This window comes from Penaeus monodon, chromosome 22, assembly GCF_015228065.2.
Source record: "Penaeus monodon isolate SGIC_2016 chromosome 22, NSTDA_Pmon_1, whole genome shotgun sequence".
In the NCBI taxonomy this organism is placed as follows: Eukaryota; Metazoa; Arthropoda; class Malacostraca; order Decapoda; family Penaeidae; genus Penaeus; species Penaeus monodon.
In genome coordinates this window covers 2042966-2043285 of record NC_051407.1, presented here as the reverse complement: position 1 = coordinate 2043285, position 320 = coordinate 2042966, and the positions used below count along the sequence as shown (strand labels likewise).

At 54.4% G+C, this 320-nt stretch overlaps 1 protein-coding gene across 1 annotated transcript in view; it reads right to left on the bottom strand.

Annotated features, from left to right (window-relative positions):
* The window catches only part of LOC119586816 (GTPase-activating protein CdGAPr-like), a gene marked incomplete in the record, with an annotated part of 278029 nt that overhangs the window by 25816 nt on the left and 251893 nt on the right, over positions 1-320 (bottom strand).

Here is a 320-nt window from a genome sequence, read left to right as displayed (position 1 = left end):
AGCAAGAAATTCGAGCGATAAGGCTGAGAACTCTATCTAAACCCTTGCAACCTTCGCCCTTATGGCAACGGTGGGCGCGAGGTGAAGGCGGGTCCGCTCAGAGCTCAGTCTTACACACAGGTTTGTCCGCCCAGCATTATCGTCGACCCCCGCCCACACTCGCGTTCACACACACGCATGGACACACTGACACACTACGTTCACATTCCTATCGCCCATTCACACGCGGCCAGGTGGGCGTGAAACGGTTTGTGCGGGCGGAATGTATCTCAGAAGTCGTGTTGATTCATTATGAGTGCATGCGTGAGTGAGTGACAGTT